This window comes from Staurois parvus, unplaced genomic scaffold (genome assembly GCF_062004578.1).
Source record: "Staurois parvus isolate SC_StPar_1 unplaced genomic scaffold, SC_StPar_1.0 ptg001158l, whole genome shotgun sequence".
Taxonomy (NCBI): domain Eukaryota; kingdom Metazoa; phylum Chordata; class Amphibia; order Anura; family Ranidae; genus Staurois; species Staurois parvus.
Genome location: NW_028318954.1, coordinates 1,691,051 through 1,714,971, shown reverse-complemented (window position 1 = coordinate 1,714,971; position 23,921 = coordinate 1,691,051).

The following is a 23,921-nucleotide window of genomic DNA, read 5'->3' as shown; positions in this document are numbered from 1 at the left end:
CCAGACCTGCTGTCACAGGGGCCAGTCTTCACCCTTGCCCAGCCCGACTTCCTCTAATTATCTGGCTTTTTAGAGGGGAAGGCTGAAATCATCCCTACCCTGATGAATGCCAGGAGACTGCCATTCTTAAAATGTCTTGTATTTTTTTAATTTAAATACAATGCTGTGAAAAGGTATCTGCCCCCTTCCTGATTTTGTGATGCACATTTTTACAATTAAATGATTCAGATCAACAAACTAATTTTAGTATTACACAAAGATAACCCAAGTAAATACAAAATGCAGTTTTTAAATGATAATTTCATTTATTAAGGAAAAAAGCTGTCCAAACCTGCCTGGCCCTATGTGAAAAAGTAATTGCCTCCCTTGGTAAATCATGAATGAACTGTGATTAACCACATATTTTTTTCTTGGAAAGCTAAATTTCACACCAAGGCCTGATTACTGCCAAAGCTGTTGAATTAAGAACTCACTTAAATAGAAGTTCTCTGACAAAGTGAAGCATACTAAAAGATCTCAAAAAGCAACACATCATGCCACGATCTAAAGAAATTCAAGAACAGATGAGAAAGGAAGTAATTGACATGTCTTAGTTTGGATAGGGTTATAAAGCCATTTCTTTTTTTTTTTTTTTCAAAAAAGATTTTTATTAGAAGAAAGCAGGCATAACAATACATATACATACGTGAATCCAAAATCGGACATATTACTGTATGTCGCCTCCTGTGTCGCAGATGGGTCAAAGCATAACAGGCAATACAAAACATAAAGTTGTAAAACATTTTGTCAACATAATATTACAATCCAGGAAATGTACCACAAATAAGAAATGAGTTAGGAGATATATTGTCTTTTGACCGTTGAGCAGGATTTTCTGTCAGGGAAGTTTGAAGTGTGTGATATCGAATATGAACAGCATCTATTAAAGCCTTAGATCCGTTTCACGTGTTCAAGAATTGGAAGTGTAAGTGTTATGGAGCGTAACACGTCTGTTTGAGGTACAGCATTCTCTATTGGTTATGGTACGAAAATAAGAGTAGAACATAGGCGGGAGCTAGAGATCAAGTAGAAAGAGGGTTAGTTAGTAAGTAGAGTAACGTGGTGATAACGTAAGTATATAGAAAGGGAGAAGGAAGAAAGAGAGAGAGAGAAAAAAAAAAAAGGGGGGGGGGTAGGGAGGGGAGGGCTTATGGTATGGTAAAACGGAAAAAAGGAGTGTATTCTTGTGGGTAGGATAAAGCCATTTCTAAGGCTTTGGGATGGTGAGAGCCATTATCCACAAATGGAGAAAACTTGGAACAGTGGTGAACTTTCTTAGGAGTAATTGGCCTACCAAAATTACTCCAAGAGCACAACCAAGACTCATCCAGGAGGTCATAAAAGGACCCAGATAACATCTAAAGAACTGCAGACCTTACTTGCCTCAGTTAAGAGCAGAGTTCATGATTCAGCCATAAGAAAGAGATTGGGCAAAAATGGCATCCATGGGAGAGTTCCAAGGTGAAAGCCACTGCTGACCAAAAAGAACACAGACACTAATCTCACATTTGCCAAAAAAAATCTTGATTATCCTCAAGGCTTTTGGGCAAATATTCTGTGGACTGATGAGACAAAAGATTAACTTTTTGGAAGGTGTGGTTCAATTACATCTGGTGTAAGGACCAGTTCACACCACAATAACGCACTCTGGATGTATTCCAGATACATTTTTGCTTACAGTTCACACCACACTCCATTCTGCTGCAGTTTTGATGCAGTTTGCTATGTTCCAGTATGGTTCTGTGCAGAAAAAATTGCAGCATGTTCTACTTTTTTTTTTCTGCACCGGAAACTGAGTGGAACTGACTGCACTGGTGTGAACTAGAACCATTGGAATACATGGAAAACACTGTGCATCTAGTGTGAACTAGCCCTAAAACTAACAAAGCATTTCATAAAAAAAACATCATACCAACAGTCAAACATGAGGATGATAGTGTGATGGTCTGGGGCTGCTTTGCAACTTCAGGACCTAGATGACTTGCCATAATTGATAGAACCATGAATTCTGCATTCTACCAGAAAATCGTGACCTCAAGCACACTTGGGTTATGCAGTAGGACAATGATCTGAAACACACCAGCAAGTCCACCTCTGAATGTCTCAAAAACAAAAATTAAGATTTTGGAGTAGCCTAGTGAAAGTCCAGACTCAAATCTAATTGAGATGCTGTGGCATGAGCTTAAATAGCCCAATTATGCTCAAAAACCCTTCAGTGTGGCTGAATAAAAACAATTCTGCAAAGAAGAGTGGGCCAAAATTCCTCCACAGCGATGTGAAAGAGTTATCAGGTTTAGGGGCAGCTTTTTGCCTTAATAAATAAAATCAACATTTAATAACTGCATTTTGGATTTACTCGGGTTATCTTTGTGGAATTTTAAAATTTGTTTGATGATCTGAATTATTTAAGAGTGACAAATATGCAAAAAAAAATGTTTTTTCCTGGAGTTCAGCTTTACACAAAATAACATGTCGGCACTCACTGGTTCTCTTTATTGTGAGAACTTGAAATTTTGCAAACACCCTCTGATTAGGATCCAAGGGTTTCCATAAAGTCACAGGAAACATGTCAGCAATTGTGTCTCTTATATTCTTGTTGTGACAGGTTCTCCTTAACCACTTTAAGACCGCATAACACATATGTGCAGCGGCAAAAGGGTGGGCTTTAACACCCACACAGTGCACAAATGCGTCACTGGGCAGCTCACTGCACACTTCCAGCACAGAGACCAAGCTGTGAAAGACAGCTCTTGACGTGACAGCCAACTACAGTAGTCATGTGATTGGCTGATCTCCCCCCCCCCCCAGTGTTCAGAACTTTTAAAGGAACACTGGGGCAGCTGGGAAAAGGTTAACCCATTGTCTACCAAGTTGACTTTATAAACATCCTGCACACCACTGTCGCTACATAATTGTGGAAAGTGATCACCTATAGGGCCTCCAGGAATAAAGGCTTGGCAACAGCTGCAATCTCTAGAAATGATGCTCCACAAGAACAAAAGGATATAAACTGTATCTGTATTGTGCCTCTAAGTGAGGACATAGCTGTTAAAGTTTAAGTAAACCAAAAATGCATTATATTGCAGCTTACCAATTCTTAGATGAGGTGGCAACATTAGTTTTCTTTCTGCAAGCTTATTTTCTCCTTTATTTTACCCTGTTAATCCTTTTACTTCCTTTAACAGACCAAGCTGTCTAGCAAAAGTGGCAGTTAGAGGGTTGGCACACACCATTTAACACTGACAGGGATGTTCACAATGGTTAACTACTTTGATGTATGCAAAACCTTTATCCCAAAAGGAAAAAACAACTGTTACTGTAACTACTTAAAGAGTGTTCGCTGGAGATAAACTTTACTTTGTTAGTCAAATCCATCTGCTAGTACAACTAACACTACCCTCCCCCAGATTGACAATTCTGCTTTCCAAATGTGTCTCCGTTGCTCCTCTATCCAGAGTGGAGACACTCTAAGAAAGGAAGTGTATTAGTGGCCCATCACCAGGTGAAAATAAAGGAGAAATGGCCTATAAATAGAGATGCAGTCAACACATTTAGGGATTGGTAAACTGCAATACATTACATTGGTTTTTTTTTTTAGTTTAGTACCACTTTAATTATGAACAATTTAACTATCAACAAAGTTACTCCAGTTAGCACAATTAGATATGTACATAGTAAAACACTACAACACTTTGAAGTTTAGTAATAATCTGCAGTTTTTAGCACCATGCAAGTAAGAAAAAAAATTCAGAGCTCATTCATAGAACAGTTCAAAACCAGGTCAGCTATGTAGTGCTACAGAGGAAATGGAGTGTTCTTATGCTACTGTAGCACCCTCTTAGATAGCTAGGGAGAGCAAGATCACAAATTGTTAGTGAGGAGGGCTGAGTAGCAGCCTTGGTGTGATAGATAGCATAGTCAATGTTGGGTCAGAGCTGAGAGGTTCTGCAGACTGGCTCTCTGGGACTTCCTCCTGCACTAAAATTTTGAATAAAGTCTGCACTCTCAAGAGATCTTGACCAATTCCCAACAAGAGGCTTGGCAAGGGGCCAGGACAGCCCTTTAAGAGTGACTGAGCCTGGTCAGCAGCAGGAGAGTTCAGGCAGAAGATGGAAAGGAAGTGAGAGGCTGGAGCGGGAGCCTGGGAGGGGGTCCAGATGGAGAGGGGCTCACCTACAGGCAGAAGGATCTTGGAAGGAGGAAAGTTTGGGACTTCACTGGTCCTCAGAGAGAGGACCACCTATGCAGCAGGGAAGGAGTGGCTCAGCTAGAAGGCCTGGTTGCAGCTTCCAACCCATCAGCACCATAGGAGAAGGACTATGTGAGTAGACGTGCACCGCCTGGGTCAGTAAGGGGAAGTAGCACTCTGTTGTGAAACTGGATTAGCTGCTACCTGGGACTGTTTCACACTGCAGTGTCAGGCCCTGGATCCCCTGCCCAAGGAATCACCCAGTACTGCTGGATGAGGAGAGGATTCATCTAGGGTCTGGGATGGTACAACAGTAGATGCTGACTAGCTCTCCAAAAGAGAATGTTTGCTGTCTGAAGAAACTTGTAAGCTCAAGGACTGGTTACTGTCTCCTGGATGCAAGTCTATGTGAAAGAAATGCATGTTTCCTGGCTATGCAGGACTATAGGGGGATCCAAACTTCAGCCAATCCTAAGGGGGTAGTGCTAAACTACAAAACAAGAAAAGACAGCAGAGTGCAGTGGCATTGTGTAGTGACCTAACAAAGTCCAAACACACAAAAATGACTAGCTTGCCACTTACATTTTAAACCAACCCTATTAACTGGTAATTTAAAAGCTAACTGGTGAGCAAGATCGTAATGTATGATGTTGTTGTTTTATGATTGATTAGAATGGAGTGATGGATAATAGATTGGTAGATAGATGGATTTTTGGATGGTTTACCTAAATATTTTTTACACTTTTAGAAATAAATATCCAATAAATTCTTTTAATGAGCAAATTCAGCACTCAATCTGCACATTTCGTATGGGTCAGTAACTCAATGGAAATACTGAAGACACTAGACCAGTCTGACAACCAGGCAACCTGTATTTTTAGCAATGGTTTCCTCCATACTTTCTCAGTATAGATTTTGTTTTTGTAGCACCCCTCTTGTTAATCAGGGGGAGGTAGCTAGCTTTTTTTAGGCAGAGGCTAAATAGCAGCTTGGGCATGAGTCAACCTGGGTGTGAGTAACCTAGGTCATTTCAGGTCAGGGCTGAGGGCTCTGCAGATCAGTTCTCTGGCACCTCCCCCGTTTTAGGATCGGAGAAGTTTCTACAAGGCAGTGAGTGGCAGTGAGGATCAGCTGATCTGCATGTCTGAGGGATCTTGACCAATCCCCAAACAGAAGGCTTGGTGTTGGGTCAGGACCACCCTCAGATATGATTAAGCTTGTTTAGTAGGAAGTGAGGCAGAGTGTGTCAGGTGGAAGATGGAATAGGAGGCTGGAGTGTGGAGCCTGGAAGGGGACCCAGGGAAGGAGCCTACCTACAGGCAGGTGCTGGAAGAGGGGACCTCCATTATGCCACCATCTACTAGAAGGGACAGCCTGAGCAGCAGGGAAGGAGTCAGCCCAGCAGAAGGCCTGAAGGCAGCCACCCACCCATAAATCTATCAGGAAGGAAAGTATGAGTAACCTTACACCCCCTGGGCCAGATAAGGGGAGAGGGCAATCAGGTGGAGAACCCAACTAGTTCATCTCCGGGACTGTTTAATCTTTGGCCACTTCTGGATACACTTGCCCATGGAATACCCTTAGTACTTCTGGGTGAAGAGGAAGATTAATCTGGGGTCTGAGGAGATACACTGGAGAAGAGACAGATTTTGCTCCCTGTCCATAGACTTGTACATAGTTTATCCTTGCAGTTCACAGTTCTTTGGGCATCCCAATCATCCCTCAACCCCATCGAAGTTTATTACCCCTTAATAAAATCACAAAAAAACAAGCCTAAGGACTGGTTACTGTCTCAGAGTGCAATCGTGGAGGAAAAAGATGCGTGTTGCCTGGCTATGCAGGACTGTAGGGGGACCAAAAAAATTAGCGACTCATAAGGGGGTAGTGCTACATTTCTTTGAATGGTCACCTGCAAAATTAACTGTCTCAGTAAATTGCACATTAACATATAGGTCGCAGATCAGCAAGGTGACTATATATAGGATGCAGTTCCAATTTATGATAATTGATTCACACTATTTTGCTCTTATCTTGCAGGCACACTGCAGTGTTCACAGATGAAAGGGATCATTTGATGTAGCAGCTTTCAGTGACCAGCATAAATCTCACCAAGCTGACTCCCATTTGGCTAACCCTCATGTCCACACAGAAAAATAGATTGTTTGGCAGCACAGGGATTCTGTTAAATGCAAGGTAATCTTTTATCCTGTTTTTTGCTGACACTGGAGCATACTGTTCTTAGCTATTCATTGTCAGCAAGCTATTACAGAAAATGCTATTAACAGCAAGCTTAGTGGATTACATTATATCCTCTAGTGAAATATTGATCTCACCAGGTGTAAGTTAATATAGATAAAAAAAAATATTGTCCTTTGTTTTTCAGTTGATCATGTCTCCTGTATGAAGTTGTCAGGTCAAATGCTTCATTGTTAACTAATGATTTCACCCTGTCTGGCCTGACTACAAAATTGCAAGGATACTCTCCCCCCCATCATATATAACATCAAATTCAGCCTTGTTCTTCCATTCTCTTGTAGGTTATAGAAATGGGTAAGGAACAGACCCTCATGATTCCTTTATTACCCGTAATTGCTATCCATGGCTCCACCAAGAACTGAAAAAAGACCTGTAGCTGATCAACAAAAACTGGAGAAAATTATTTTCTGGGCTCCCTCTTATACTAATAATGTATGTACATGGCCTCTGTTTAACCACTTCAAGTCCAGACACTTTTACCCCCTTCCTGTCCATGCCAATTTTCACTTTGAATGATAAGTGTGCGGTCATGCAACATATGAATATGAATTTTTTAGCATTTTTTGAGACAGATAAAACTTTATTTTGGTAGTCTTTACTCACCACTGGGATTTTTATTTTTTTGCTATATAAATGAAAAAGTCCAAAAAAATGTTTTCTTTTTAAAATTTTGCAAATAAATAATCTTTCTTCATAAATCTTGGCCAAAATGTATTCAGCTATCTTTTTAGTAAAAAAAAATAACCCAAATTAGTTAATAACCAAAAATTATAATTGTTAAAAAATTTTTTACAATTTAATTTATTTTTTATCTTATTATTTATGTTTTTTTAAACATACTGTCACCCAAGCAGTACAGTGTCACCATAGTGACACTGTACTACTTGTGGGGGGTGGTGAAGATTTTTTATTTTTTTTTTTACACTGAATGCTTTTACACCCATAAAGGCTGTAAAAGCAATCATTTCTCCTTCTCCCTGACTGCATTCTTGCAGCCATTGAGAAATACTGTGAGAGCTGTGATTGGTCACAGCTTGTCACATGGTACAAGGCTGTTGTGAATAGCCTTGTACCATGCAGCCTCTGTGATCATTCACAGATTTGACAAGTAGTAAGCAGTGATGTCAGGAAGTGACATCTTGTTTACTACTGTTCATGTGATCACTGATCGGCCAATCAGTGATCACATGAATTGGGACCTCACACAAAGGTCCCGTACAGCGATCTGTGTTTCTCTGGAAACAGCGGGCACCGATCATGGTGCCACGTGCTCCCAGGGAGCGTGCGCAGACAGTGGATGCGGGGGGACATTTAGAAACATCAGCGCTCCCGTCCAGCCGTTTATCTACATGGGCCGGACAGGAAGTGGTTAAGGAGCATTCAGTCTCCTTAGATGAATCTCTTCAAAACCCAGCTGTAAACTACCCACCCACCTGGCTGCCTTGAAGAGTATCCCAGAGCATGGGATTCCAAAACAGTCCTTAGCACTGTCCCAGGGAGAACTTGTTGGGTATTGCACCTAGCAGCCCTCTCCCTTGTAGGCCATGGGGTTGTAGAGGTACTCACTCAGTCCCTTGTATCCTGTGGTTTTGCATAAGACTGCTTGTTCAGGCCTCGTAGCTGTGCTAGTCTTCCATGCTGAACAGGGTACCCTCTGGATAGGACTTGTGTTGCATTTACCTCTGTATGAACTTACTCTCCTTCCTCCTCCTCATCTCCAGCCTAGAGGCAGAGCCTCCCTTCCCCGGGGTCCCCTCCCAGGCCTCATGACAGCTACTCAGCAATCCATCTTCCACCTGACTCCCAGACTCCTGCTGCTGGCTAAGCTCTCCCATATATATGAGCCTGTCTGCCACATTGCTAGGCCTCCAGCCTGGGATTAGTAAGATTCCTATGAATTTGCAGATCTCAGTCTCCACCCTCTGTCCACTATTATTATTATTATACAGGATTTATATAGCGCCAACAGTTTGTTTAGCGCTTTACAATATAAGGGAGACAGTACAATTACAATACATTTCAGTACAGAAGGAATAGGAGGGCCCTGCTCGTGGAGCTTACAATCTAAAGGAAGGGGGAGATGATACAAAAGGTGATAGCTGCAGGGCATGATCTGGTGGAGGTGATTCAAGTACAGTTCTTAGGTGGAGGTGAGGTAGGCTTCCCTAAAGAGGTGAGTTTTCAAAGATCACCTAAAGGCAGACGGGGGGGGGGGTGACCGGACATGCTGTGGTAGGGAGTTCCAGAGGATGGGAGAGGCTCTGGAGAAGTCCTGGAGGCGAGCGTGGGAGTAGGTGATGAGGGAGCTAGAGAGGAGGCTATCATGGGAGGAGTGGAGTGTGTGGCAGGCGCAGCACCCTTTGGTGCCTAGTGCGCTGTGGCATTAGAAAAATTATGCAATTGCTGTTTCTTTGTTTGATTAGACTGACTTTACTCTTTAATTCCTCCAATGCCGCTCTATGGATGCAGTAGGTTTAAAGAGCACACCGAATACTTTAGTTAACTTCTTTAATAACTTCAATCTTCTTCATATAACACTGCTTACAATGGCTTGTTTCTTTCATATTACAATGGTTTAATTTGTATTACATTGGGTTGATTCAATAGCTTATCTCGATAGATTTGATTGGATTATGATTACTCTACAGTGACTTGATTCGGTATATTCGTAAATTCAATAAGTTCGATAAGTTTGATAAGTTCGTAAGTTCGATAAGTTCGTAAGTTCGGTGGAACTACAAGTAAAACACACACAACAGTTTTTACATACAGATCTACCTGCACTGTTAAACAATAGAGGAACACACAAGTGCATTAAATACCTATTTGGCCTGCTCTGCTTCCATAAAGCTTTTCTGATTGGAACTGTCTGTTTCCTCTTCTGTCTGGTGAGCATGTGTCTCTAGAAAATCCTAGCAGGGAGTTTTACACAGGCACAAATGTGAAACTGGCTGGGATTGGTTAAGGCTCTGTACAGTGTGAGGCTGTCTGTGATTGGCTCATCTTTAACTAACTCTTAAAGGCATATTTTCCTTTTCTGCTTCTGCTAACACAATGAATATACAAATGTCATATAACAATCAAAGACATAAATTACAGCAATGATTTTGCTTTTGGCTTTAACATACACACATATATACTATACTGAGGTTATTGGCAGATTTGGTATACACATATATGTGAACCATATTAACAACCTAGGACTGGTCTTAGCTGGCCAGCTACACTCCCACCAAAATTACCTATAATTCTATGTTCTCAGTAATAGGATTCAAACATGAATTTGAGGAATTTTCCATCAGTTTCTCAACTCTCAAGTGTCTTTGTTACTCTCAAGCAGAACAACTAACTTTTGTATTGGACGTTCCAACTTGAGTGGAGTTGTGAGACGTTTTCCTTTTTTGTCCAGTTTTGAGTCTCTCATTTGTAACAAAACTCTTCTTACTAGTCCTTCTTCATCCTTTCGAGCTTCTAGGACTTTGGCCAATTTCCATTGACTTCTAGGTAAGTCGTCTTCCTTTACTAACACTATGTCATCAACATGAACATTTTTTCTAGGCGTTTGCCATTTACTTCTTAGTATGAGATGAGCTAAGTACTCCTTACTCCATCTATTCCAAAACTGCTCTGATAGATATTGAACTCTTCGCCATCTTTTCCTTGCGTATAAATCCTCTTTTGTGAAGTTGCCAGGTGGTGGCTGTATGTAATCAGCTTTAAGGTGAAGTAGATGGTTGGGAGTTAGAGGTTCCAAACTTGTTGGGTCGTTGATGTTGTTGACTGTAAGTGGACGACTGTTAACAATAGACATTACTTCATAGAATAGTGTCCTAAGTGAAGCATCATCTAATCTTCCGGCGTTCTTTTTCAAAACTGAACTTAGTACGTTTCTTACAGTTCTGATTTGCCTCTCCCAGACTCCGCCTGTATGGCTTGCATGTGGAGCATTCATGTGAAAATCACACTGTTTCGCTAACAAGTACTCAGTTACTTTTTCTTTATCAATCACTTTTAGAGCTTTGTTCAATTCGTTCTTTGCTCCAACAAAATTAGATCCTTGGTCAGATCTAAGTTCTCTGACAGTACCTCTAATGGCTATGAAACATCTTAAGGCGTTGATAAAGGCGTCGGTTGACATATCTTCCAACATTTCCAGGTGAATTGCTCTGGAGCTTAGACATGTAAATATCAGTCCATATCTCTTGTACTCCTTACGGTTTTGTTTGGTGATAAGTGGACCGAAGAAATCCATTCCACTATAAAGAAATGGTGGTGATGGGTTTACACGATCAGCTGGTAGATCAGCCATTCTTTGTTCTTCTGTAGGTCTACGTGCCTTTCTACAGATTACACATTTGCTTATGTACTTTGCTATAACTTTGCTTCCTTTCACTATCCAGTAACCACCTTCTCTCAAACAGCTTTGAGTAAAGCTTCTTCCTTGATGCAAGGATTTGTTGTGGTAGTGATTGATAATCAATCTTGTGAAGGTAGAATTTTTGGGTAGAATTGCTGAATGCTTAACTCTGTTAGGTAGCGACGCATTTTCCAGCCTCCCTCCCACCTTCAGTATACCATCCTGTAGAATAAGATTAAGCTTGTACAATGGGTGATTGTTTGGAAGTCTCTTAGGTTCTTGACTAAGTCTCTTCAATTCTTCACTGTAGAATCTTTGATGAATGAGTCTTATAACCGTTTCTTCAGCTTTCACTCTTTCCTCTACATTCAACGATTCTTTCTTTCTGATTCCTTTTGCTAAGAGTTGAATTCGAGCTACAATGTTTATGACTGTATTCCACTTTGAACATCTGGCTAGTCGTTCAAGTATGTCATCTTGACACTTGGCGGCAGTGCTCAATGTTTGAACTACCTTTACTTCTGGATCACCCATAGACAGTTCTGTATAACCTTCACTGGGTATGATTTTCCTTTCCCAAAGGAACTCTGGACCGGTGAACCAGTTTGAATTCTTCAATTCTGTTACATTTAGGCCTCTTGAAGCATGATCTGCCGGGTTTTGCTTTGTGTCAACATAGTGCCAATGTTCTGGATTTGTTGCTTTTCGAATTTTTTTAACTCTGTTAACGACAAAAGTGTGGAATCTTCGAGCTTCATTGTTTATGTAACCTAGGACAACTTGTGAGTCTGTCCAAAAATGCTCTTCATCTATTTTCAATTCCAATTCTTCTTTCAGAAACTGACTTACTGAGGCTGAAATGATGGCTGCCATTAGTTCAAGTCTTGGTATTGTCTGAATATTGTTGGGTGCTACTCTGGCCTTTCCCATAACTAGGGCACAGTGTATCTTTTCTTCTTCTATTACCCTGATGTAGGAGCACTGACCATAACCATGACTACTGGCATCTGAAAAGTGATGAAGTTCTATTCTCTTGTACTTTCCGAAATCAGGAGGTACAAAACATCTGGGTATCCGAATTTCTTTCAAATTTTGCAAGTTTCTTATCCAACTCTCCCACCTTGGCCTCAAGCCTGCAGGTATGGGTTCATCCCATCCCAACTTCTGTCTGCATAATTCTTGCAGTATTTCTTTTGCATTGAGGATTACTGGTGCCAAGAATCCCAACGGATCATATATTGAGGCTACTGTGGAAAGAATGGTACGTCTAGTTGGAACTTTCTCTTCCATGGATATTTCAAATAAAAAATTGTCGTTTTCTACATTCCATCCCAATCCGAGTATATTCTGAACTGGAAGAGGATCATAGTTAAGATCCACATTCTTTATTGTTGATGCACGTTCGGAGTCACTGATGGATTCTAGTACCTCTCTGTCGTTTGAGATGAATTTGTGAAGACGCAGGTTTGCCTTTGCGCATAACTCTTGGCTCTCTCTCATCAATTGAATTGCCGATTCTGAGGATTCTAGGCTTAAAAGACCATCATCTACATAAAAGTTTTTCTTCAAACAATTTGCTGCTGATGGACAATCCTTTTCATTCTGATTGGCCAGATACTTCATACCATAATTGGCACAACCTGGGGATGATGCTGCTCCAAACAAGTGTACTTTCATCCTGTATTCTGCTGGCTCTGTATCTGTATCTCCGTCTTCCCACCATAGGAACCTCAGGAAGTCTCTATCTTCTTCCTTCACATGAAATTGGTGGAACATCTTTTCAATGTCGCACATGACTGCTATGGGATACTTTCTGAATCTACAGAGTACTCCAGGTACAGTGTTTGTAAGATCTGGCCCCTTTAGTAGATGATCGTTCAATGCAACATCATTGTACCTTGCTGAGCAATCAAAAACTACTCTGATCTTATCTGGTTTCTTTGGGTGAAAGACACCTTGATGTGGGATGTACCACACTTCTCCATTTTTAGGCTGACCATCAACTTTCTCTGCATGCACTTCTTTGAGGATTTCTTTCATGAATTTCAAATAATCGTCTTTGAGTTTGGGATCTCTTCCCATCCTTTTATTTAAGCTTTTCAATCTTGCCAGGGCAAGATCTCTGTTATTTGGCAGATGAGGTCTTTCTTTAAAAGTTAGGGGCATTTCAAGATGACCTTGTTGATTTTGCTGAATATTATCTTCTAGAACTTGTACAAACTTTATGTCCTCTTGGGATACGCTCTTTTCATTACAACTTACGTCTGCAAAGTCGGATTCTAGGATTTTGAGTACTTTCGCTGGACTTACAGTTGGTAACTCTTGGACAGATATTCTATGATACAATCCTGTCAACTGTCCTGAATCTGCAATCTGTTGTTTTCCTCCAACAACACCCCATCCTAGATCAGTTTGGACTGCGTAGGGTTCACCCTTTTCTCCTGCGATTATCTTTTGTTGCACCAACGCCTCGGGACAGTCGTAGCCTATCAACAGTCCAACACCAAATTCCTTCAGCGGGGACATTTCATGAGATATGACAGATAGGTGTCCCATTTGTTGGCTGTTTCACAGGTAGGTATGCGATCTCGATCCAGAGGTATGTCATCTTTTGTATAAGCTGGAGGTAGATCTAATATGCAGTTTGAGTGGAGTCCTCTAACTCTCAGTCTTTTGACTCTTTGACTGTTCACCAATGTGTCTCTTCCTGTCATTGTAGTGAGTTTGAGTTTCACTGGTTCTGTGGCCACTTGTAATTTCTTGCAGATTTCTTGATCAATGAAGGTGACGTCACTCTGGGCATCCAGTAGCGCATAGGCGTATACCTTCTTGTTCTTCCTTTTAGGATTTGAAATACACACTGGTACAACCATTGACGTGCCATTGATTTCTCTTTCTCTCACTCTGCAAGAGAATACTGTTGCTTTATTTTCTTCCTCAGTGTTCTTGGGCATTAAGGATTTCTCTTTCTTTGGACGTTCTTCATGTAGTGGTGTAGGATGACGTCCTTTACAAACGCTGCAAGTGGCCTTTTTCTTGCATTCTTTAGTAATATGGCCTTTTCTTAAACATCCAAAACACAGCTGATTATCAAACACAAACTTCTTCTTTTCATCTGGAGACCTTTCCTTCAGTTGTTGGCACTTATGTATGGAGTGATTCTCTTCACAGAACATACACTTGAAGGTAGTCTGAAGACTTGTCGGTACAAACTCTTTACTGATCCCAGTAATGATGTTGAACTTGCTCTCATGGGCATCTGGACCTTTAGTAGCTGTGTTGGTTGCAAAGCTAGTTGCTCTTGCACGTCTTATCTCTCTTGTAGGCCTTCCTTCTAAGGGTTTTAAGACATAAGATGCTGTTACTGGATTACACGCTATTCGTGCTTCCTCATTGACAAATTCAGAGAACTCTTTGAAACTTGGGAAGTTTTTGCCTTGATCTAACTGTTTAGTCACATAGCGATTCCATCCAGAAGCCACTTGTTCTGGTAGCTTGGATAGCATCCTGTGGTTTTCTAGATAGTCGTTCAATACTTCTAGTCCTTGAACATGTGGGATAGCATTGCTGCATGCTTGCAGGAAGTCGCCATACTCTTGGAGCTTGAAGTGTTCTTTAGGACCTATTTTAGGCCAGTTTATCAACTTCTCTCTGAAAGCTCTTTGTACTAAGAAGGGATGACCATATCTTGCAGTTAATTTTTCCCAAGCTTGCTTGTAGGCTTCTTCATCTTTCCTATAGAAGTTACCTTCAAGAACCTTTTTTGCTTCTCCGCCAGTATACCGCTGGAGGTAGAATAACTTGTCCACTGGACGGGAGCAATTATGTTCAATGATCATTTCAAAACTTGCCTTCCATTCTATAAACTTCAGTACGTCTCCGGAGAATATAGTAAGTTCCGGAACAGGAAGTCTAGTGAGAAATATTCTCTGAGGTTTCGCCGGGTCAACAGTTGTAACATCCTCGTGACCACTGCCATGACATAAGGGAGTTGAATTATCTGGTTCTCTTTTTCCACTTTGTTCTGAATCAGGTGAGTCTCTCTTCTTTTCTCTCTGAGCAGGGATGGAAGGACTATGACTTATTTCTTTACTACATGCTGGAGAATTCCTTCCATTTTCCTGGGCGTAAGGAAGAACGTAGGAGTCAGCTTCTCCACTTAGTACTGATTTGGATCTATGACTACCCTGATTTGTATCCTCTTCCTGCACTCTGAGTCTGGCTTCTATAATTTTAACTTCCTTCTGCCTTTCCAGACTTTTCATTTCAGCTTCCATTTTATGGCGCTGAGCCTCCATTTCGGCTTCCATTTTATGGCGCTGAGCATCCATTTTATGGTGCTGAGCTTCCATTTCCTGGCGCTGAGCCTCCATTTCGGCTTCCATTTTATGGTGCTGAGCTTCCATTTCCTGGCGCTGAGCCTCAATGGCAGATTCCATCTCTACTTCTGCTCTTTTGGCAGCGAGTTGTTCAGCTAATTCCTTTCTTTTGGCTGACGTACTTGAGAAGTCTGTTATGTGGCTGGCACTTCTGCTAGTGATGGAAGTCAGACTTGAGATTGTGGTTCCTCCTAAGGACCTAGCATAGTCTTTCATGAAGAGCTCATTCATTCCCTTTCGTGCCTTGACTTCATCATAGTTTTCTGCAGATGATAGTTCTCTCATAAGCTTCACTAAATCCCTAGTGACTGCGGTACATGTATCCATGTTTCTTACAATATCCTGGGAGGGTGTCAAGAACGACCGCAAGTTGACATATGCTGTCATAAGCTCTGACTCAGAATCTTCTACTGTCTCTATTATTTCACTCAAATTCTCCTTTATGCTGTCTTGTTTTAGCTTTCTGCGAATGTCTTTGATGTATGCTTTCCACCTCTCATATATTCGGGCGCACTTTTTTCCTTTCAGTACTGCTTCTTGCTCCAAATTTTCTAGCACCTTTTGGGTCGGTTTTCTGTCCCGTGATGAACGTCTTAGTTCACCTGTTTCAGCTATATTTGTTTGGGGCGAGACTACCGTTACATTGCACCTTTCAGATTCAGACAGGTTCTCTTGCTCTTCACCTTCTACCATATCTATCATTGCATCCGCTAACAGTGGGGTGGCAATGCTAGGCTCAGCCATTTCTGAATGCTATAACAATTAATATGAAAAATAAGGACCTGTCACTTTAAATGCAATACTAACAAATGCAAGAATAAATGACTTTCACTTTACATGTAATAGCACCAAAACACAGGCAATAAATGACTTTCACTTTAAATACTTCAGAGTCATATACTATAACTGTCTCTCTTTTATAAAAAGTATGTATTCTCTTGAGCACAAAAATGTCTCTTGCAGAAACCTATGTGCATAAGTGAGTAATAAAGGAAAGCTGTGACCTTAATTGAAAAGCAGGATACCATGATCTGAAGGTTGCAGAAACAAATGTCAGTCTTTTCTTGATGCGGTGACTTGCGATGCTCTGCGGTGACTTTGCGATGTTCTGTGATGACTTTGCGATGCTCTGCGGTAACTTTGCGATGCTCTGCGGTAACTTTGCAATGCTCTGCGGTGACTTTGCGATGCTTTGCGGTAACTTACGATGCTCTGCGTGGTCTCTTGATGGATAGCGGTGCGGGCACTCTAGCTCTGGACTCTGGCCCCACCCCCATGCATCTCTTTCTCTCTCTAGGGGTGCAGGAGGTTTGATGCTCTTTCTCTGACTGTCTTGCCTTTGCTGAGGTGTCTCCGCGTGGCGGTATATGCTGGCGCTCTGTTTCTCTAGTCTACTCTTTACTGTGCAAGTTGAGGAGCGCTGTTGCTTGGCCTCTGAGGGTAATAGTTCCACTGTGGCAGGCGCAGCACCCTTTGGTGCCTAGTGCACTGTGGCATTAGAAAAATTATGCAATTGCTGTTTCTTTGTTTGATTAGACTGACTTTACTCTTTAATTCCTCCAATGCCGCTCTATGGATGCAGTAGGTTTAAAGAGCACACCGAATACTTTGGTTAACTTCTTTAATAACTTCAATCTTCTTCATATAACACTGCTTACAATGGCTTGTTTCTTTCATATTACAATGGTTTAATTTGTATTACATTGGGTTGATTCAATAGCTTATCTCGATAGATTCGATTGGATTATGATTACTCTACAGTGACTTGATTCAGTATATTCGTAAATTCGATAAGTTCGATAAGTTCGTAAGTTCGATAAGTTCGATAAGTTCGTAAGTTCGGTGGAACTACAAGTAAAACACACACAACAGTTTTACACACAGATCTACCTGCACTGTTAAACAATAGAGGAACACACAAGTGCATTAAATACCTATTTGGCCTGCTCTGCTTCCATAAAGCTTTTCTGATTGGAACTGTCTGTTTCCTCTTCTGTCTGGTGAGCATGTGTCTCTAGAAAATCCTAGCAGGGAGTTTTACACAGGCATAAATGTGAAACTGGCTGGGATTGGTTAAGGCTCTGTACAGTATGAGGCTGTCTGTGATTGGCTCATCTTTTACCAACTTTTAAAGGCATATTTTCCTTTTCTGCTTCTGCTAACACAATGAATATATAAATGTCATATAACAATCAAAGACATAAATTACAGCAATGATTTTGCTTTTGGCTTTAACATACACACATATATACTATACTGAGGTTATTGGCAGGTTTGGTATACACATATATGTGAACCATATTAACAACCTAGGACTGGTCTTAGCTGGCCAGCTACAGAGTGGGCGATTTGAGCGGTATGTGTGGATGAGGTCAGTGATGTAGCTAGGGGCAGTGTTGTGGATGGCTTTGTAAGCTGTGGTTAGTATTTTGAATTTTATACGTTGGGTTAGTGAAGGGATTGGCAGAGAGGGGCAGCAGTCCCTAATCGGTTGGTAAGGTGTATGAGTCTAGCAGCAGCATTCATAATAGACTGAAGGGGGGATAGCCTGTGTAACGGTAGACCAGTGAGGAGGGAGTTGCAGTAATCGAGGCGGGATATAACCAAGGCGTGGATAAATTGTTTTGTGGTGTCATTGGTCAGGGAGGGGCAGATTTTGTAAATGTTCTGGAGGTTGAGGCAGCAGGATTTAGCCAGTGATTGGATGAGGGGCCCAAAGGATAGGTCAGAGTCTAGGATTACACCTAGCACCCTGGCATGAGGGGAAGGACCAATGGTTGTGATGTTGATCTTAATGGTAAAGTCGTGAGTGGGGGATCGGGGAGGAGGAAATATTACAAGTTCAGTTTTTGAAAGATTGAGTTTGAGGTAGTGATGTGACATCCATGCTGATATGTCGCTTAGTAAATTTGTGAAACGTGAGGAGATTGAGGGGGTGAGCTGGGGAGTGGAGAGATAGATCTGGGTGTCATCAGCATAGAGGTGGTATTGGAAGCCATGGGAGGTTATCATTTGGCACAGGGAGGAGGTATAGAGATAGAAAAGGAGGGGCCCAAGAACAGAACCTTGGGGTACCCCAACAGAAAGGGGAAGAGGAGCTGAGGAGGAGGAGTTGTATGTGACACTGAAAGTGCGCTGAGAAAGGTAAGAGGAGAACCAGGAGAGAGCAGCGTCACGGAGGCCAATGGAGTGGAGTTTACTGAGGAGGAGCAGGTGGTCGACTGTGTCAAAGGCAGCGGAAAGGTCAAGGAGTATGAGTATGAAGTAATGGCCATTGGTTTTAGCAGTTAGTAGGTCATTAGTGAGTTTTAGTAGGGCAGTTTCTGTGGAATGTTGTGGGCGGAAGCCAGACTGTCGGGGATTAAGAAGGTTGTTGTTGGTGAGGTAGCAGTTCATACGGTTGTGAACAAAGCGGTCGAGAAGCTTGGAGGTAAACAGGAGCAGGGAGATGGGTCTTAAGTTATTCAAACAGGTGGGGTACAGTGAGTCTTTTTGAGAATGGGGGTAACCAGTGCATGTTTGAGCTGGGAGGGAAAGGTGCCCATGGAGAGTGAGAGGTTGAAGCTTCTAGAATATTCTGGAAGACTTCAGAACCAGGGGGAGGTGACAGAGACCTGACCTGTAGAGCCCTCCAGCCTGCCCTAAGGTAACCCAATCAGACATGCTTCGCTTCTGTGAGCCAAACTAAATTTAACTCTCTAGCACCCCTAGAGGAAAGTATTGGGTTGTCTGCCTTTACATGCACATGAACTTTAATGGCATCCCAGTCTTAGTCCATAGGGTTCAATATTGAGTTGGCCCACCCTTTGCAGCTATACCAGCTTCAACTCTTCTGGGAAGGCTGTCCACAAGACTTAGGAGTATGTCTATGGGAATGTTTGACCATTCTTCCAGAAGCGCATTTATGAGATTAGGCACTGATGACAGACGAGAAGGCCTGGCTCGCAGTCTCCGCTCTAATTCATCCCAAAGGCATGGCCAGATCTAGGGGAGTGCTATGGTGGGCTGCGCCCCCCCCAGATTTCTGTTCTGCCCCCCCCCGGCTGACGGCTGATGGCCGAGTATCATCCTCCATTCGCACACTCCGGCCAGCCTGGGACATGAGTGCACAGCCTAGTTGTGATCTGTGTTTAGGAGAAAGGCTGTGCTGTGCCCTCTCCCTCCTGTCAGTGTAGTGCTCCTCCACACAGCACATCACACACAGGATCGCTAGCTGGGACTGCATACAGTTTGATTGCCGGCACCCTGCACACATTTCCTTCTGCCACCACTTGAAGGAGGCAAGGTGCAGGTAAAATAAGTGTGTCTGTCTGTGTCTGTGTTCATATGTCTGTGTGTGTCTGTGTGAAAATAATTTGTTTGAAATCAGAGGTGGAGGGATTAGCTACTATTTGCACTGAGGAGAGATATTTGCTAGGAGAGGGGGATTGGATGTTAATATGTGCAAGGAGGAGGGATTGGGGGGGGGGGATATGTGCAATGAGGAGGGATTGGAGGGGGTGATATGTGCAAGGAGGGGCAATTGGGGGGATATGTGGAAGGATTGGGGGGACATGTGCCAGGAGGAAGGATTCGGGGGGATATGTGCAAGGAGGAGGGATTAGGAGGGATATGTGCAAGGAGGAAGGATTGGGAGGGACGTGTTCAAGGAGGAAGGATTAGGGGGATACATGCAAGGAGGAAGAATTAGCGGGGATGCGTGCAAGGAGTTGGGATTAGAAGGGATATGTGCAAGGTGGAGGGATTAGGGAGGACATGTTCAAGGAGGAAGGATTGGAGGGGACATGTTCAAGGAGGAAGGTTAGGGGGGATACATGCAAGGAGGAGGAATTAGGGGGAATACGTGCAAAGAGGGGGTATTAGAGGGGATATGTGCAAGGTGGAGGCATTAAGGAGGGATATGTGCAGGGAGGAAGGATTATGGGGGACGTGTTCAAGGAGGAAGGACTGGGAGGATACCTGCAAGGAGGAGGAATTGGGGGGATATGTGCAAGGAGGAGGGATTGGGGGGGATATGTGCAAGGAGGAAGTATTGGGGGGGACATGTGCAAGGAAGAAGGATTGGCAGAATACGTGCAAGGAGGAGGAACTGGGGGGATATGTGCAAGGAGGCGGGATTGGGGGGGACATGTGCAAGGAGGAGGGATTGGAGGGATATGTGCAAGGAAGGAGGATTAGGGGGGATATGTGCAAGGAGGAAGGATTGGGGGGGACATGTTCAAGGAGGAAGGATTGGGGGGATATGTGCAAGGAGGAGGAATTAGGGGGGATACGTGCAAGGAGGAGGAATTAGTGGAGATACGTGCAAGGAGGGGGGATTAGAGGGGATATGTGCAAGGTGGAGGGATTAGGGGGAACATGTGCAAGGAGGAAGGACTGGGGGGGACATGTTCAAGGAGGAAGGATTGGGAGGATATGTGCAAGGAGGAGGAATTAGGGGGGATACGTGCAAGGAGGGGGGATTAGAGGGGATATGTGCAAGGAGGGATTAAGGGGGGATATATGCAAGGAGGGATTAAGGGGTGATATGTGCAAGGAGCAAGGAGTGGGGGGATACGTGCAAGGAGGAGGAATTATGGGGGATACATGAAAGGAGGAGGAATTGGGGGGGATACGTGCAAGGAGGAGGGATTAGGGGAGATATATGCAAGGAGGAGGCATTGGGGGGGACATGAGGAAGGATTGGGGGGATATGTGCCAGGAAGGGGGATATGTGCAAGGAGGAAGGATTGGGGGGGACATGTTCAAGGAGGAAGGATTGGGGGGATATGTGCAAGGAGGAGGAATTAGGGGGGATACGTGCAAGGAGGAGGAATTAGTGGAGATACGTGCAAAGAGGGGGGATTAGAGGGGATATGTGCAAGGTGGAGGGATTAGGGGGAACATGTGCAAGGAGGAAGGACTGGGGGGGACATGTTCAAGGAGGAAGGATTGGGAGGATATGTGCAAGGAGGAGGAATTAGGGGGGATACGTGCAAGGAGGGGGGATTAGAGGGGATATGTGCAAGGAGGGATTAAGGGGGGATATGTGCAAGGAGGGTGTGACAGTAGGCAGGTGAAATCACCTGGTCGCGTCCTGGATGGACGATACATTTGTCCGAGGTTCAGGGGGATTAGAGGGAACATGTGCAAGGAGGAAGGACTGGGGGGGACATGTTCAAGGAGGAAGGATTGGGAGGATATGTGCAAGGAGGAGGAATTAGTGGAGATACGTGCAAGGAGGGGGGATTAGAGGGGATATGTGCAAGGTGGAGGGATTAGGGGGAACATGTGCAAGGAGGAAGGACTGTCGGGGACATGTTCAAGGAGGAAGGATTGGGAGGATATGTGCAAGGAGGAGGAATTAGGGGGGATACGTGCAAGGAGGGGGGATTAGAGGGGATATGTGCAAAGAGGGATTAAGGGGGATATGTGCAAGGAGGGATTAAGGGGGGATATGTGCAAGGAGCAAGGAGTGGGGGGATACGTGCAAGGAGGAGGAATTATGGGGGATACATGAAAGGAGGAGGGATTAGGAGAGATACGTGCAAGGAGGAGGCATTGGGGGGGACATGTGGAAGGAGGAAGGATTGGGGGGATATGTGCAAGGAAGGGGGATTAGGGGGGATATGTGCAAGGAGGAAGGATTGGGGGGGACATGTTCAAGGAGGAAGGATTGGGAGGATACGTGCAAGGAGGAGGAATTAGGGGGGATACGTGCAAGGAGGAGGAATTAGTGGAGATACGTGCAAGGAGGGGGGATTAGAGGGGATATGTGCAAGGTGGAGGGATTAGGGGGAACATGTGCAAGGAGGAAGGACTGGGGGGGGACATGTTCAAGGAGGAAGGATTGGGAGGATATGTGCAAGGAGGAGGAATTAGGGGGGATACGTGCAAGGAGGGGGGATTAGAGGGGATATGTGCAAGGAGGGATTAAGGGGGGATATATGCAAGGAGGGATTAAGGGGGGATATGTGCAAGGAGGGTGTGACAGTAGGCAGGTGAAATCACCTGGTTGCGTCCTGGATGGACGATACATTTGTCCGAGGTTCAGGCTTTATGAGGATTTGTTCCACTATAGAGGGAAGTGCTGAGTCCATCTGCACGGAGGTAATGAGCCCAGCTGAAGGTAGTGGGCTCATTAAGACTTGTATAAAACTTCCCAGAGTGCTTAGGGAGTTACTCCAACCTGGAACCAGATCTGTGCCTGAACTGTCTGGGGAGCTGACCTGTTATCTGTGTGCAGAGAGACCAAAGCCTGTGTGGCTAGTCTCCAAGTACTAGCAACTAGGTATAGCAGCAGGCTGTACCTAGTGGGTAGCTAGGGAAAGCTGTTGTTGCAGTAAGTAGCCAAGTTGGCCAGGATTTATTTTGATGTTTCTTTTTGGTTTACCATTTTTCTGTAAATATTGTAAATAAATTGCACCTGTTTGTTTTCACCTCCACTGTTGTTGTGCTGTGCCTGTCTTTTTGTGTTGTGCACCCATCCAGGGGGTAACACACACCCGCTGCCGAGCTAACCCCGTTACAAGGGATTAAGGGGGGATATGTGCAAGGAGCAAGGAGTGGGGGGATACGTGCAAGGAGGAGGAATTATGGGGGATACATGAAAGGAGGAGGAATTAGGGGGGATACGTGCAAGGAGGAGGGATTAGGGGAGATACGTGCAAGGAGGAGGCATTGGGGGGGACATGTGGAAGGAGGAAGGATTGGGGGGGGGGCATGTGCAAGGAGGAAGGATTGGGGGGATATGTGCAAGGAGGAGGAATTAGGGGGGATATGTGCAAGGAGGAGGGATTGGGGGGACATGTGCAAGAAGGAAGGATTGGGGGGATATGTGCAAGGAGGAGGAATTAGGGAGAATATGTGCAAGGAGGGGGGTATGTGCAAGGAGGAGGAGGGGGCAAATGTGCAAGGAGGAGGTTATTATTATTATTATTATACAGGATTTATATAGCGCCAACAGTTTGCTCAGCGCTTTACAATATAACGGGAGACAATACAGCAACAATACAGTTAAATACAAGAGGGTTAGGAGGGCCCTGCTCCTTGGAGTTTACAATCTAGGAGGGAGGGTCTATTGGTACAAAAGGTAGTAACTGTGGGGGATGGACTGGTAGGAAGAGTAGAAAATTCCATTATTAGCTGAGGGCAGGATAGGCTTCCCTGAAGAGATAGATTTTCAGAGATTACCTAAAAGTGAGCAGAGTAGGCGATAGTCTGATAAATTGGGGTAGAGAGTTCCAGAGGATGGGGGAGGCTCTGGAGAAGTCCTGGAGACAAGCATGGGAGGAGGAGACAAGGGAGCTAGAGGGCAGGAGGTCGTGCGAGGAGCAGAGTGGACGGTTTGGGTGATATTTGGAGACAAGATTGGTGATGTAATTTGGGGCAGAGTTATAAATGGATTTATATGTTATTGTTAATGTTTTGAATTGTATCCGTTGGGCAGTGGGAAGCCAGTGGAGGGATTGGCAGAGAGGGGTGGCAGATATGGAATGGTTAGTAAGGTGGATGAGTCTGGCAGCAGCATTCATGATAGACTGAAGAGGGGATAGCCTGCGATGAGGTAGGCCAATGAGGAGGGAGTTACAATAGTCAAGACGAGAGATAACCAGGGAGTGAATAAGTTGCTTAGTAGTTTCTGAGGTTAAGAACAGGCGTATCTTGGAGATGTTGCGGAGGTGAAGTCTACAAGATTTGGACAGCGATTGGATTTGGGGCT